The sequence below is a fragment of the Suricata suricatta genome, chromosome 11 (genome assembly GCF_006229205.1).
Source record: "Suricata suricatta isolate VVHF042 chromosome 11, meerkat_22Aug2017_6uvM2_HiC, whole genome shotgun sequence".
NCBI lineage: Eukaryota > Metazoa > Chordata > Mammalia > Carnivora > Herpestidae > Suricata > Suricata suricatta.
Genome location: NC_043710.1, coordinates 91,473,919 through 91,491,332, shown reverse-complemented (window position 1 = coordinate 91,491,332; position 17,414 = coordinate 91,473,919). Strand labels below are relative to the sequence as shown.

General features: G+C 40.3%; 1 long non-coding RNA gene across 4 annotated transcripts in view; it reads right to left on the bottom strand.

The window, feature by feature from the left end:
* The window catches only part of LOC115306962, a 210,771-nt gene that overhangs the window by 179,337 nt on the left and 14,020 nt on the right, over positions 1 to 17,414 (bottom strand). The gene's annotated exons all lie outside the window — the stretch shown is intronic.

Genomic DNA, 17,414 nt, shown 5'->3' with positions numbered 1-17,414 from the left:
TTTTGTTTCTATTGCACCTATATAAGAAGATGGAAGTTAGCTGAATCTACAATGGTAATCACTTCAAAATATATATAAATGAAAGCATCAAGCTGTATACCTTAAACTTATACAGTGAGGTATGTCAATTATTTCTCAATAAAAAAATTAAATGATCTAGGTCAGCACACAGAATATTGCTAATATGACATGTAAGCAAAGCCCACCCACGAACTGGGTGGTGATCTAATTTTAATTGCCCTTCACAGTATGAAATTAAGACTTAGAAAGTCACTTTCTTTACTGTGATCTTAGGCTCAGTGTGCATCTTTCCTTAGATAAGCATAGCTTTCAAAAGTTCACACAATTGAGGGGCATCTGGGGTACCTCAGGGTAGTTTGGTTGTTTAAGCATCCAACTTTGGCTCAGGTCACGATCCCGGGTTCATGGGTTCGAGCCCCGCATCTAGCTCTGTGCTGACAGCTCAGAGCCTGGAGCCTGTTTGGGATTCTGTGTCTCCTCCTTCTTGGTCCCTACCCTGCTCACGCTCTGTCTCTCAGCAATAAATAAATGTTAAAAAAATTTTTTTAAGTTCACACAATTGAGATTGTTCAACTCAACTAAATAGAAATTGATTTAAAAATTACATTTATAGTTATTAATCCTTTTTTCTTGATTTCATACAGAATAGCTCAAATAGAATAAGACCCAATAGAAAGTTTTAAAAATAAATAAATAAAATGATGTTTTCTGTAAATGAACCTCCATTCTGTAAGAAAACACTAAGCGAATGTTCTTTAGAAGGTTGTAGTATATATACAAGTAATAAAAGAGAAGGAAATAATTTTGTACGACACAGGAAAATTGATTGTCAAAGTATTATTTGAAACCTTTGTTAACTTTAGGGTAATATCAGATCATCTCCTTTATGGTGATACTCAATCTCCTTTTAAAAGAACCAAAGTGAAATCCCATTAATTTAAATCACACTAATTCAAACTGAGGATAATTCAAACCAGATAGCTAAACTTACTTCTATATTGGCAAATCTCTTTAAAAGTCAATTAGAAGCTTCTGCACAGCAAAAGAAACTCTCAACAAAAGAATGACTGCAACCTAAGGAGTGGGAAAAAATATTTGCAAAGCATACCCCAAAAGGGGGTAAGATTCAAAATACACAAGGAAATCATACAACTCAATAGTAAAAAAAAAACCAAACTAACTAATTAACAAAATGGTCAAAGGAACTGAATAGTAGTTCTTCCAAAGAAGACAAACAAACAGCAACAGATCCCTGAAAAGGTACTCGACATCATGAGTCTAGAGGGAAATGCAAGCCAAAAGCGTAATGAAATATCATCTCTCACCTATTGGAATAACTATCATCAAAAAGATAACAAATACTATGAGCAGGTAGAGAAAAAGGAACGCTGTGCACTGTTAGTGGGAGTTAACAGGTACAGCCATTACAGAAAACAATACGAGCTCCCTTAAGAAATTAAAACTAGGGGCGCCTGGATGGCTCATTCGGTTAAGCATCCAACTCTTGGTTTGAGTTCAGGTCATGATCTCACAGTTTGTGGGTTCGGGCCCCATATTCGGCTCTGTGTTGACAGCTCAGAGCCTGGAGCCTGCTTCGAATTCTGTATCTCCCTCTGCTCCTCCCCTGCTGATGCTCTGTCTCCATCTCTCAAAAATAAATATATGTTAAAAATAAAAATAAAAGGAAGGAGATCCTGCCATTTGCAACAACTGTGATGCACCTGGAGGGTATTAGGCAAAGTGAAATAAACCAGACAGAGAAATATGAATACTGAATGGTGTCACTTATATGTGGAATCTAAAAGCAAAAAACAAGCAAAAAAAATACAAAAAACAAAAAACAAACAAAAAACTCAAAGAAACAGAGTAGAATGGTGTTATGAAGGACCGGGGGAGGTGAGGGAACTAGGGAAATACTGTATTATAGGAGTGAGATTTGCAAAGAGATCACAACTTAAATGTTTTCAATACACACACAAATAAGGGAAATATTGAAATACTCTGTTATTCAACTCAGTGGTGGGAAACTTCTTACGATGTATGTTTATATTACAGGTTACGTACTTTAAGTATCATTTTTATTTTTCAAAAGTGAATTAGTACCAACAAGAAAAAAACAGAACCATAATCAGGCTAAAGCACCAGTTACATACAAATAAATGTCTTATCATACATTTTTTATCCATTCATGAAAAGTGACATGAAACTTCTAGATAGCAGTACTTTGTTAATTCTAGATTAACAGCACAGAGGGGAGCAGACATCTTTGTTCTAGAAAGACCAGGTTCTGGCATTTCTTGGGCCATGTACCAGCTACACACACTTGGGAAAAAATCCCTTGAGGTCCCTGGGTCTCCATTTCTCTGGAAAAAGACACTTTAGTCTTATGTTACCCAGAGACCTGAGCCCTTCTTGAGCCCGTCAACTTTTAGGTCTCTGGTACAAATTTCCTGCAAATACCAAAAATGCATTTGTTTTTACAGCCCTTCTTTGGGTCAAATTTCATATTTGTTTAGATTGACCTTCCCGCCAATTCATTCAAGCTAACAAGATTTTGTGGTATACATACACATCTTTCAGGCTGCAATTTGAGGCATATATTGACCCAAAGAATATATTTATCTTTGGTGCTGTTCTGAGCACAAACAGATCAGCAAAACAAACACAGTCTGCTGAGGACGATGTTCTTTCTTCTCATCTTCATTTCTGTGGCAGCCTCTGCCATTTGGAATCTAGCGGGTCCTTATAGTCACGGGAGGACATTTCTTCCCGCTTGGTGCTTGTCTCTTTGCTATTTCATAACTGACTTATAGTTTACATTTGAGAAACTTCTTCATAACTCAGTGCCTATATGAATAATTCAGGTGAAACTTTATGCTCAAAAATCTCATATACAAGAGTAAGATTTACTATAGGCTCAAGCAGGCTTCCTGCGTATATAAATGGTATATGGTGATATTCTCACTCGAACCAGTAAAATTGATGCCCTAATATCACTTACTTCTCAGAGAGGAGAGCCTCTGCATCCAGTGAATTATAGTGTAAATAAGGGGGGAAATGGGATTTGAACCATAAAAATATTTTTGAGATCTAGTTGCCAACTACTATCTGAATTTGTTAATTCTATGGCTTTGGGCTAATGACTTCAACTCTCTGAGCTTCGGCTTCTTTACCTATGAAGTGGGCATAATTATACCCAACCCACAGTGTAATTAGGGACTAAATAAGATAATAGATCAAACAGTGCTTAGCACATGATCTGTCCCAGGGGAATCCAGAAGCCCAAAGAATGTACAGATAGTCATCTTTCCTATGATGGGCAGGATATGAACCTCAAGTAAGCGCTTTTATGAAGGGAGACATTTCTAGAAAGTTTTTCTTTAATGTAATCAGACTTAAAATATCCACAAAGCACAGAGACAAGAAAACGAGGTTCCTGTGTTTAGCCCTGGCTGTTGGTATGTGTTTCTCTCTGATGGTTGGCTTTTAAAGGGCAGTCACAGGGTGTGATCTTTATCCTCCGTGGCACCTTGCAGAATCCTTACATATGTGTTATGTGAATATTGGTTGAGTGCAATTTATCTTAGAAATCTTCTGTCCATCAAGACTTAGATTGTTTTTAACCAATAACGGTATTTAGATTCAAAATAGTCAACTTCCATGACCCCAGATGGGTCAGTGGACCCGACACTGCACAGGAAAAGTACCTGACATCTATGAATCCCAACTAAAATATTCCTGTATCTTGGCCTTGTCAAAATACCTTTGCCAGAACAGAAAAAAAGGCTAGCATTCTGAGGACATGTGGAGGTTTCCCATTTGGTCTCTCCCTGGTTCACAGTGAGCACTCCATTCACTGGGGACAAAAGACTGAAACTAATTTATTAAAGAATTCTGAAGCACCAACCACTTTAAAGAGTCACAAACCGCATATCTCCTTTGGCCTATCAAGCACCCACTTCCCCGGGAAGGAGCTTCCGCCCTTAGCCAACCCAGTACCCTTTCTTTTTCAAGTATCATCAGAACTCATATTAATGAAATGTGGATGATGTTTGAAGATCACGCATTGATTCAACATAGATTGGAGTGACTCCTGCATGCCAGGCAATGTTCTAGATGCTGAAGATTGTTGCAGTGTGAACACACACACACACACACACACACACACACACACACACCCATCAGGCCCTCTTGTACTGCACATTCTAGCAGAGCAGGGACAAACATGTAATCAACATCAAATAAGTTGAATATGTAGTGAATCTGATGGTGAGAAGTACTTGGAAGAAAATAAAGAAGGAAAGAGGGACCAGAAAAGCAGATGGGAAGTGAACTCTTGCAAATGACAAAATTATAGCAAGAAGTAACAAAAACACTGGACCTCTAAACTTATATTATATATATATTCATATATATATACATGTGTCTGGTATATGGACTGCACACACACACATACATATATATACCATAGTGTTATATATGTATAAAGATCCAGTCTATTTGGACTAGACACAAACACACACATATATATATGCACACATACATATATATACATAATGTTGTATATGTATAAGGGTCTATATACCTTCATATAGTCTATACACCATACACAAGTGTGTGTATATATGTATATACACATACACATGTCTATATACCATACACATGTATATGTATGAATTTATATAGACTATTCTTTGTATGCATATATATCTATAAAGTAACCCCATGGTGATTATTGTAATAATAATAATTATTTCTATTAAAATCTTTCCAGAAGGTGTAACAACCAAGCATAGATACAATGACAAGCAAAAGTCAGGCTAATGACAACATCTAACACTTACTGATTATCAGGCATTCTACCAAGCAATTCCATGTTTCCATACTAATCTTCACAAGACGATGAAAGAACTCGTACTAAGGAAAAGAAAACAGCACCATGAAGCCATTGGCCTGAAGTCACAGAATTAGTGTCTCAGTTGGATGTAACTCTAGGCCCCAGGCTCTGGATACCAAACTGCCCTTTGCTCCAAAATCGTTATTATTTGAGAGATTTAAATAACCATCTCCAAGAAATACGAGAAGGTCCCCATTTTCCACAAGATAGAGTATATCTTTGACATTCCATTTACGGAGAAAATCCCATCACTTCACTCTAAATTACAGTAAATTACAAGTATATCTTTCTGGGGTGAAAGTGCACAGCACGCCACAGCTTTGAATTCTTCCTTAAGCTTCTCTGTTCAAAAAAAAACAACCAAATATCTGTTGTGATTTAGGAAGATGAGACAAAACAGACCTGAAGAGTAAATGAGCAGTGAGCTCAGGAGGAAAGGAACACAAGGCAGATTAGATGAAGGTTACTGGCAAAGATTTGGGGAAGACTGTGAGCCAAGACCCTGTCTTCTGTTCCCTGAACGCCCCAAATTCTGGACCAGCGACGTGGAAATGAGAGCTGGGGTCCTAGGGAAGACTGAGGGACAGGATGTGGGTTGGTACAAATTGCCCCTCAGGAGCAGCGAACAGCAAAGCAAAACGCTGAAATCCCGTGCTACGGGCAGGTAATTTAATTACATTTTAATTTTTATATCCTGCTTTGTTCCAGAAATGATAAGACAAACAGATGTAGGTGAGAAAAAAGGAGAAAAATAAGGATAATACGATAAAATGGAAACAAGAATGGAGCATTTAATACAAAAAGACATACGTTAAATATCTATACATCTGCATGGGACATTGTCGGGGGTGGAGTTCAAATTTAGCTCTAAACTGGCTGGCTGTCAATCAGAGAAGAAAACCTGATTAGTTCTACAACTCACAGTATCCAGAAGAAAGAATATGTTGGTAGTCTCCGTATAAAAGGAATTTTTATTAAAAATGCCTTTTCTCCGCATAGAGCAATCTTCTCAAACTGCGACAGAAGGCAGAAGAGGGCAAGCCCTGTTCTTCATGGAAAAAAATGACAGGATGGAGTGAAAAGAACGTGTATTCCTTCCCGTCCAGATGATTCTAAGAGTTACAAGGATTAAATGACACCATGTTTGAAGAGTGCCTGGTTGCACCTGACCCATGGGAGAGGCTCAACAAAACGGTGTCCATGATGAACAAAGATGAAGTTAGAGAACATGAGCTAGGTCACGGAGATGACTCTGAGACTCCGTTCTAGCTCACTAGTCATTAAGTCATCTTGGCAAAGCCACCATATCCCTGAACCTCATCTATAAAAGTGGGATAATGGGAACTACTAATGAAAGGCCATAACATGTGTACAAAAACTTTGTAAACGAAGGTATTCTTTACAAGCAAGGAACCATTGATCGGCAATCACTCTATGGAGTGAGCACAGAGCCACACACAACTTAAGGGATGCTTCCTTTCCATGGTGCTGAAGAGCGGCCGGGGTAAAACTTCTCTCCCTTTGCACTCTCTGCTCTAGGCACATTTGTTCTCTGTCATCTGAAGACCTTCATCCATACGCCTCCCTCTGCCTTGAATAATCTTCTTCCACTTCCACCCACCTGAAACCACCTACTCACCACTCAGGGCTCAGCCTTAGACTCCCTTTCCCCAGAAGTCTTCCCTGACTTTTCCAACTGGGTTCCAGGAATTCTAATCCAACTGCTGTACTTGTATCTGGTGAGAACACGGTCTTACACTATTCAGCTTTCTTGTGCAGACCCATCCACGGGGATGTACACTCCTCAAAAGGAGGCCAGCCCATAGAAGGCATTCAGCAAATACTGAGTTGGGAGGTAATGAGTGTGGATTCCAAACCTAGAAGACTGGTCACATGGTGCTCATTTTTCTTGGGGTGCTATGATGCTTAGATGGCTTCCATCCTTTCTTGTACTAAAACTGTAGCATCCTGGGGCACCTGGGTGGCTCAGTCAGTTAAGCGTCCGACTTCAGCTCAGGTCATGTTCTCACGGTTCATGGGTTTGAGCCCTGCATCGAGCTCTGTGCTGACAACTAGCTCAGAGCCTGGAGCCTGCTTCAGATTCTGTGTCTCGCTCTCTCTCTCTGACCCTCCCCTGATTCCATTGTTTCTCTCTCTCTCTCAAAAATAAATAAAAAGCATTAGAAAAAAAACTGTAGCATCCAGGGCCTCTACTGGAATTATCAAGCCCTGGAAATTAATGGTTAAACCTAAGCTTGTTCAAGATTCAAAGCCCTCTTCTAGAAAGCTTAGCAAAATAATAATAATAAGAAGAAGAAGAAGAAGTAGCGGAGATTGAATTTTTCATTCCAGAGCATTTAGAAGGGATTGATAAATCAGTTCAACAAACATTTACCTTGAATCAAGTCCTTTATCTTCAAGCTTTTTAGATCTTTGCACAGTTCAAAAGAAATGTAATCCCTTATAGTCTCTCTTCATTTGTTCATAAAGCATTAATAGGCTGGTGTGAATGAGCTTTTTAAGATGAAAAAAAATTACCTTCTTATTGAAGAAGTTGAAAGCAGCTTTTCCTCTTAAATATGGAGGTTGTTTTATTACGGGATAGAATCAGTAATACACCAAGATATTGTTGCCTCCTAATATCAATATTGTTGCCTACAAATTAGAAGTATCAGATTTGACTAAATTCATTTTCCTATTATTTATCTATATTCTTAGGATATATCTAAGATTGCAGTGGGCCATTCCAAACTACTAAGCAAGTCAGCTATCAAAGCTTTCAAACAATAGTGAACTTTTCAGCAAATAGTGAAAAGGGAGTCAAATTTTGGTCATTTATAGCCACAAAGAGCTGTTGAATGGAAAAATAAAATCACTTGAGCTACTCGGGGCAGCTAACACCCAACATCTGACCTTTCTTCACAGCCTTATAAATATGTTCTGGATCACAAGGACTGCCTTAAAACAAGGCTCTTTATAGACAATGAGCTATTATCCTTAGGACTTAGCAAACTGGCTGTCAGCCAACCTTATATTCGGATACACCTGGAAGGATGAAATATGACAGTTAATTGGTTTATGTGAGAAGAGTAAAATATCTTAAACAAAAATACAGCCCATGTCAGTCAGATGTTATAGAAAGAGTATTTTCTCAGGAAGTCATGTCGACAGTATCAGACAGATAGAAACAGACTATCTTAAATAATAGCTAATGATGTCTTCCCTTTGGGTATTACATCTCTCTCTCCCCCTTTACTTACTAAGTATGAACATTTACAATTCCTTCAACCGAGCCAATCTTTCAGGGCTCTCTAAACCACAGCCACAGGTTGACAGATAAGAGACCCAATCTCATATATTCCTAGAATAAATTCCCACATATATGTTATCCCAAATCCACACTAAGTTGGTCTATCTTGTACAGACACCATCTGTAAAAGGCTCCACTGTCTAATGATTCAACTTGGCAGTTTACAGTTAAGATTTCATAGGAGCTGTGACTTGACCTTTGTCACACAGTAATGGCTATCCAACAGAGCTAGGTACAGAATTCAGGTCTCCAAATCTTTCCTAAGGACTCTGTCCGCTACCCCATGCTGAGACTTCCATGTCTATTTTTTATGAATCAGGCGCTAAATTACCATTCTGCAGCTGGGTTTGAATACACACACACATGCATACATGCACACGCATGTGCGCACACACACACACACACACACATCAAAAGAGTATCAACAGTTTACCTGATTGAGGAATAACTTATATGTTTTCCTGAATCTACCCTAAAGGAGAGGAGTAAAATATCATTTGAATGAAAAGTGTCATGGAAAAGGTTCTAGAAGCAAAAGAAGGGATTGCCTGAAACTTAAGTGATCAAACTAAACAAGAAAAGCAAGGGAAAAGCCAGAAGGGAAACCCTACTCACAGAAACTGAGTAGTGTGCTCACTCAGAAAAGCAAGAGCACAGATATGGGTAACAAGGTCAATGGAGAAGATTAGGCAAGGGTTAGGGAATGCTGAATTGTCAATCCTAAAATGGCAAGTTGTAGGCATGTGGTGAGGTGTTCCTTGGAGGAAAGTCCCATACATCTCACTGGGAATTGGAAGACAGTATTCCTAATGCAGGCCATCTAGTTGGAACATACTCCTTGGTCCCTGACACAGGGAGGACTCCCTGGGTGTTCACGTGTTGGCACTGTGATTCTCTGATGGATAGTATGGCACCTGCATCAAGTCCCAACAGGAAGAGTCCTCACCTTCTACTTGCAGGTTCAGACTTGCTGCTCTTCTCATTCAGTCCTTGCTTCTTTATCTGCCAAACAGATCAATATCTAAACTCCATGGAGACCAAGGCCAAACACCAGGTTGAAGAACCATAGGGAGAATGGAATTTAAGGCTCCAGGCCCCATTGAGAGATGAGCCGAGATCAAACCAGAACAAAACCCAGCTGAAAACAGCTAATCATATGTTTCCAATGAGTGTTAAGGCTGGACTAAAAGGCAGAGGCAAGGAAGGTACAGAGCGGGGAATACAAAGGGTTCAGCACGGCAGGCACACTAATGGTGTCCAAGAGGAAGACATGTTTACTTACAATCACTCTACTGTACACTTTCAAAACACTTGAACATCCTAAAGCTATCTATTATGAATAGGTATCTTCTGATTTGCAATCTGCTATAGGATACAACGTTTTCCTAATTCAAAGAATATTCTTATTGGTTCAGAGAAACAAGACAAAGGTTTGATTTTCTGTAGTTCCAATGGCCTCAGTTACTTCCAGTCAGGAATCCTAAATTAACCCAGGAGACAGTCTAGGGTTTCTTTTCACGGATAGCTATTCCCTTCCAAAGGCATTTGTTTCCCTGATAAATCATGAGCTCTCTGACACCCAGGCACTTTACTTCTCTAAGCCCTTCTGGACTGAAAGACTTCTCAGATCCCTCCCCTCCAGCAAGCCATACATCTGGGAGTACACTCTGTGTTTGGCCCAAGTATATCTTTACGTAGGTTTTTTATCTATCTTACTACAGTAACAAGCACACGCCCCAGATGGAAAACTATGCTGAAAAATGACAAAACTGTCAGCACAATGTCTGGGTGTGGCGAAAACAGGCAGTTAGATTGTGTGCAAGCTAAAAAAAAAATTAGAAGTTAAAAAGCATTTTCTGGTAAGTAGCTAAGCTAATAAAACATGGTTAAGAAAGAGAGCATATCAAATATTCCATACACTCATATTTGTTACCACATGGCTCAGACAGGGTAGGAATATAAAATAAAATAAGAGAAGGGAAAAGATGCTCTCAGAGTGACTACGCAGTAAAGCCTCGCTAATGTTACAGAGTCCATATTCTCAAGTAGGTGGTTTTTAAATTTTCGCAACCCCATAATATGTGGTCAAAACACATCACTGCCTATTCCTCTCACTCCAAAATGAAATTCTACATTATTCCGGAGTGTGCCATTTATATTTGAGGAAATTCCAAGCCATCAAACGATTAGGTTTCGATAAAATAAGGAGGGAATAGATACATCGCTCCTAATTATTTCCACTCTAGGTATGTCAAAAAGATAGTTGCAGAGAACATAGAAATTTTCATAATCCCCACTGTTACCTAAACATTTTCTCATAGCTTGTTGCAGAGTTTGGAGGGGACCAGAAACTACTTCTCAGCCCCATTACGTCACGGACAAATGACAGGTTCGAAGAAGTCAAGTAACTTGACCACGGACCCCGCAGCTGAAAACGGGCTCAGTTCTCTGGCTCTAGGTTTCTCTAAGACTACACCACCTGGCTTGACTCTTGTTTGGAACAAAATGCTAGGCAACAGAGCCCCCACAGGCAGCCTGTTGGCAGAACCCTGCTTCTGTTGGGGGTGAAAGTGCTGAACCCCAATTGCTAAGAATAGCTCGAAGCACCTGGGAGAGAATGCCGGTTTCTCAAGAAATCCCCGCTTAGAGAATGCTCCTCCGTCTCCTCAGCCCGTCTGTCGTCACGTGTCTCGAGCTGTGCATCAGAGACCGTGCAGTATATGGAAACATACTGAAGGTATTATATATGTCAGAGTCGTCTTCTCTCATATTTCCATCAAAAGCTCTCAGCTATGCCAAAACTTTCTCATTCCCAAAGGAGGTACATTTCAGTAAATGAGATGATGGATAGAACTTAAAGAATCCTCTAAGGAAGAGACAGAGCTGCAAAAAGACAGGGAGAACTTGCCAAAAAAGAAAAACATTACAGGCAATCGCAGAAGAGTGGCTTTATTTCTCTGACGATATACGGTCTTTTAAGGCATATAAACCCTGCACTGTTTGACTTTCAATTCATGTCACTTTCCTCACTTCTTTTTCTAAACTAGATCACAAGGATCGGAGGTCCAAAGAGTGGACAGAAGTGAGTCTACGTGGGCACGGGTGAGTGTGGACATAACATGGGTGGATGCTTTCCTGACGGTGGGATCCCGTCTGTTGGAGGGAATGCAATGATTCAAAAGATTTCATTTCCAAATCTTTTTCAGACTTAACTAATGACCTCAGAGTTTTACAATATACATTTAAGCGTCAAAGAAATGATTTTGCTTCAGGGAAGACCACTGTGCAACAAATAAGAGGTCTTTTACTTACTGAATTCCCACTCATTTTTGGACACAATGTGAGGGACTGGAAAAGCAGTTGTGATAGACCCAGTCCTGCCTTCATGGAGATTTTACTTTTTTTTTTTTTTTTTACTGTTTATTTATTTTTGAGAGACCGAGAACATGAGCAGGAGAGGGGCAGGGAGAGAGGGAGACAGAATCCGAAGCAGGCTCCAGGCTCTGAGCTGTCAGCACAGAGCCTGATGCGGGACTCCAACCTACAAACTGGGGGATCATGACCTGAGCCAAAGTTGGACGTTTAACCGACTGAGCCAACCAGGTGCCATGATGGCGATTATATTCTACTGAGAAAGTCTCATGGAGATCATGTCTTCAGGGCAGTTTGTTACATATCTGTCCACAAGATACTGTCGCAGAGACAGGATATAGTAGCTGGCCTACTCACATCTTTCGGTCTCTAAATAAAACCTCAACACCCACCATGTGGAATCCTCAAGAGGCTTCGGTCTGTGACAACCCAACTGCAAGAAAAGAGCAATGTCAACTATTTGGGTCATTCCTCTTTCCAATCCTCTCTAATGGCTCTTGCCATGAATGCCTTAGTAATTACTAAACCTTGGTTACTGTTCACTTTTTCTCTTACTTGATCTCACTCCATCATTGGCTCAGGACACCTTCCTTTGCGAACACCCAGCACTGGGCTTCCACTTAGTACATGCTCAGTAAACACCATGGAGGGTACAACAATTAGATGATCCGCAGAAATAGAAATGGCGATTTTTATACTTGAGATGTGACATAGTCATGATGTGCCTGATGTTTTAAACGGTCCCTTATTCTGGATAGTACAATTAACACTATTAAAACAAAAGCCCGAGACATGCTGTTACATGAGACATCCCTCTGTTACTCTGAAATTCACCACCTCACTCATTTGGTGCCTCTTTACCCACTACCTTGATGCTTGAATTCAATGGCTTTCTACTGGAGATTCCACAAGTGCTCCTTCGAGCATAACGACTTGGGTTTGGTTTGTTTACCAACCCTCCAAGGATGCTTAGAATGCAGGAGGGGGCTGGCCTCCTGTAAACTTACATTACCATATAATGTGTCATTGACGGAGCACTCAACATGCTAACAAAAACAAAACTGGTCCGGTAGCTTAGTTTTAAGGTGCCAGAGAATATTTGCTGGTAGTATTTGTACTTTTCAAACCTTCCTCTGGCTCTATTATCTGTCTTCCCCTCACACTCTCCTGAAGTGTTCTGACTTCCCCAGTTGTGTGAAGGTCAAATACCTAATCTCCCCTTCTCTCTCTCACTAGCCTTTAAGACATGACTTGTGTGCAAATAACCAACTGACCAAATAACCACCATGCCCTCTGTACTTGACAGAAGAACCAGGAGTCTGTCCAATTCATACCTATTTTCCATGAACCAATTTCTCCCTGTTATAACCCTATCTTATACTGAAGCAGAAGTTGTCCTAATTAACTCTACCGCCAGATGAATTCAGCCTAACTCAGTGTCTATAAGTCCAATTTAATTTTATTCTTGCAACTACACTAATAGAGATAGAGACAAAGTTACATCATTTTTAAACGCCTCAGGATTCCCTTCATTTTTTATTCTGGAAATAAATGGTTTTAAACCATTCTTCATTCTGAGTGCCAAAGACCTTGACTGACCATCCTCAGATCCACATAGCACCCTCATAACTGTTTGTTCTTCCAAAGAATTCAGGCAGCCTTCCTCCTCCTAAGGCGATAGTAACAATATTCCTTTCCTAACTGGGGGGAGTGGGGGTGGGGGCAAAAAATGGGAGGAGGGGGCTGCAAAATCTAGAAAGTTTCAGAATCACCGTCTTTTATTTTTCTTCTTTCATGTGGAAAAGGCATTATTACACCCATTTTATAGATACGAAAACTGATGTCGAGTTCAAAGTCCTGCTCAAATTAAAGTAGCCAGTAAGTGATGAACACGGAGGCAACCCCAGGCCTTTCCACATCTCACTCCTGAGACTTTCCACACCGTCCTCTCTCCCTCCATGCTCTCTTGGTCCGCCTCTGGTGTTGGGAACAGGCTTTCTCCCTAAGAAACAGGATCCTGGGTTGGGGGAGGGGGGAAGCTCCTTCCATTTTTCCCTGTAAACTGACCACTTCTAGGAATTCCTTGCAAATTCAGAAGAAAAAGACATATGTTAAAGAAAGATCTATGTGCCTTCTTAAGACTTCTACTTCCTGGGAAATATTAACCATTTCTCAAATGCTATTCAGTACTTGGCACAGGTGGGAAGGTTCTCCACAATTTATACTCACTGAGGAATAAAACCTCAGACAGTATGTTCCTAGGGGAGGGGTGTTAGGGCGGAAGGCAGACCCCAGAATCTCCAGTCTAATCACTAGGCACCTTCCCAACTGGGCTATAAAATTTCCCACATTCTTAGCTGTCTGTGGTACTTCAACGCTGTAAAGAAAAGCCCTGTGGGATGCCTGGGTGGCTCAGTCAGTTGAGCGCCCGGCTTCAGCTCAGGTCATTATGTCACGGTTTGTGAGTTCAAGCCCCGCATCGGCCTCTGTGCTGACAGCTCAGAGCCTGGAGCCTGCTTCAGATTCTGTATCTCCCTCTCTCTCTGACCCTCTCCTGCTCACACTGTCCCTCTCTGTCTCTCAAAAATAAATAAAAAACATTAAAGAAAATTTTTTTAAAGAAGAAAAGCTCTGAGCCAGAACTTGTAGCATTGTACACGGATTGCTTCCCTGGAAGTTGCCACACTCTCCCCTCGACCTCAAGATCTCTCCCTCCTATGGGTCATACAGCAGAAAAGCTCCTGATCAAAGAACAGAAACTGTGCCTGATTCCTGATTGCATCTCATTCTTTTCAGGGTCTGTAGTGCCTTGCTCAGTGCCTAAAATACATATAACTGAAATTAATATTTGTGGGAAGATCACTAGAATTTCACTTTATTGGCAAAAGCTTTTCTGCCTCTGGTGAATTAAGCAACTATCTGAAACCTAGCCAGGACAGGGCTTCCCTAGGTCTCAGACCTTGAGTCCATCTCATAATGAAACCCTCTCAATTCAACACAGGGGCATAGACCATCCTGGATTAAAAGAAACATAAGTGTTTTGATGACCAAATGCACTATGTAAGACCTCGTCCGTATCTTGATTCAAACAAATTAACTGAAAAAGCCACTTGGGAGCCAATGAAAAAAATCTGAATATGGAAGCAAAGAAAGATTATTGTGGGTGGGCTGGCTTTGTGGTTATATAAAAAAATACACTTTCTAAATTTTTTTAACATTTATTTATGTTTGAGAGACAGAGCACAAGAGAGAGGGAGACACAGAATCCAAAGCAGGCTCCAGGTTCCAAGCTGTCAGCATAGAGCCTGATGTGGGGCTCGAAACCCATGGACTTTGAGAAGAAAATACACTTTCTAAATGCTATGACTTCTGGGATTTCCTTCAAAATACTTTAGCAAAAAAAAAAAAAGTTAAAATCTAAATGATGGATAGATTATGGATAAATGGTGGACTATTCTCTTTACTTTTTTAAGCCTGTTTGGAAATGTTCTTAATAAGCAGTTTTTACATGAATGCAAAGCAGTTGCTCATTGCAATGCAACAATATTCTGCCTTTACAGACAAAAGCGCTATTTTCATATAAGATCCAACATTAATGTACACATATTCTCACATACTCTCTTCAAAGCAACTGCTGTTTCTAGATATTGCATATGCAAGTTCACTGAAGTGGAAAATTTAGATATCGCGAGCAATTAAATGTGTTTCTAGTATGTACTGAAATAAAACATAAAGCTTGAATCATTCTACTGCAAGGATGTCTACTCCAATCTGCATTAATCAGTCAGCATACACCACTGACCAACTTCAGACCAGCTAGACTGCAAGCAAATCCACTCCCTCAAAAACCAAACAAACAAACAAAACAAATCAACAATTCCCTGATCATATGTCAGTCACACAGATAGCTGTTTTGCCACTGCAGAGTACTAGAAATTTCAGCACTGCATTCATTAGATTTAACAACATTTAGGGTTCTTACCGTGAACCAGACATTATTCTCTCCTCTTCCCAAATCGTAACTCATTGTATTACTAACAATAACCCATAAGGTGAATACTGTTTTGATTTCCCTGTTTACAGAGGAGGAAACTGAAGTATTGAGAGGCTAAGTATCAGAACTTTTAGCAGACGAGCTGGGATTTGAAGCTGGATAGCCTGGCTTCCAGAGTCAGCTCTTACACCGTAACATGGCACCTCTCATTGTAGCGATCGAATTAATAGTCATTGACGTGCTACTTTTTAAACAAAAGTGAAAATTAAATTATCCATTCTTAGTAACTTACAATCATTTTTTTTAAACCTCCATGCACTGTAGGGAACAAAACAGAGGCAGAATTGGAATTGAGTATCCTAAGACAGAATCCACTGTCTTTTAGAGAATGTAGCTTGCTCAAGTATGTGACTTCTCTCCAGGACTCACCAGCTCTAGAACCACATTTGCCTTCCCTCTTTTCCCTTTCTCTCCAGGTTGTTTTCCTCTCCTTGTCTGGCCAGTGAACTCCTATTTAGAAAACCAACCCCATCACCATTGCCCATCAAGATCTGACCCCGACTTGGACCGGAGGTCTTGGCCTCACCTTCCTCTGGATTTCTGTAGTCCTAGTTCTCCATTATATCATAGCTAGCATGGCATTTCAGGTGGTTTTCACCCACATCTGGAGATAGTTTAGGGGATCCTCAGAAAAAGAAACTATGTCTTCAGCTTCATTGTTACTGGCATCTGGTAACTCTGGGCTTGGAGTAGAGCCTTGACAAATATTTATTTGTTCACTGTATCTTGTAGCACATCAGGGTCATCTCAATACTCTGCTGATATTTCTGCCCTAACACTTAGAACCTTGACCAGGACTCTGTATTGAGCTTATCTTCACCAGGCTAAGCCCCTTGGGGTCAAAGAAGGACAGGACAACTTTCTTGGATCCCTCACAGCACTTACCACAGTGCTTTGCTCATGGTCGCTGTTCAAGAATAACTAATTACCAACATTAATTATCATTCCCCTATGGATATGCAGCAGTGCCAAAGACTAAAGGTCCAGTTGGTGGAATGATAGACAGGCTAAATATTTGTGACATTGTTCTAATGAAAAAATGAGGTCTTTAGCCCTAGAACGGGACGCCAAGCCTCCGGGGCTGGGGGCGGGGGGGGGGGGGGGGGGGGGGGGGGGGTTTGCAGCCATCTTGATGCCTGTCTCTCTTCCATCATGGCTGCCACTCTTTAGAGTTCCTTCAGTTGAGCTGAGATGAAAGGCCACAAGTATAAGCAGAATGCTTTTTCTTCATGAGAACAGAACCAATAAAAATATGTTCAAAAGACTATCTTGGGAGATGGTGATACCAAGAAACTAAGAGTATGTGGAAAAACCACTTACAGTGCAGATGTTCTAGGATTGGGCTCCAATGAAACCCGGTCAAACCCTACCCACTATCTGAAATCATCAGTCTTGTCATTTCTTGGTGCTCAAGAGACAGCAAAACATAAAGCAAAATGGGGAGGAAGAGACCATAATTCATTCATGCTGTGCTTCATTTCAGTTCTAAGCATAACTGCCAGAGTGAACTGTAGTTTTGAGAAAATATATATTAACCCTTCCCCATAGGCCTCATAAAACAAAGATACTTTATCTGACAAGAAGAAAGTCTTGAAAATTAAGGTAATTTATATCAGAATTCAACCTGGTGATAAATAATTCAGAATACTTTTTTAATTTAAAAATAAGTTAATATATTGTCTATCCATAACTATAGTCCTGGCCTATGCAACACAGTAGCACCCAGCCCTATGAAATGTAGCTGCTGATACCTGACTTGT